Source organism: Aptenodytes forsteri, unplaced genomic scaffold (assembly GCF_000699145.1).
Source record: "Aptenodytes forsteri isolate BGI_AS27 unplaced genomic scaffold, ASM69914v1 Scaffold35, whole genome shotgun sequence".
NCBI lineage: Eukaryota > Metazoa > Chordata > Aves > Sphenisciformes > Spheniscidae > Aptenodytes > Aptenodytes forsteri.
Window position 1 is genome coordinate 3366153 of NW_008795334.1, and position 206 is coordinate 3366358.

Below are 206 nucleotides of genomic sequence, written 5' to 3' on the forward strand. Positions count from 1 at the left end.
GGACTTGATGATCTTAAAGGTCTTTTCCAACCTAAACGATTCTATGATTCTATTATTCTATGATTCTCTGTTGAATTAATTATAAATGATATGGGCAACAACTCAAATGTGTTTCCTTGAGGCACCTGAAGTCAGATTTTTTAAAATACTTTTATAGTAGATGATAGCTCTGTTGAATTAATTATAAATGATATGGGCAACAACTC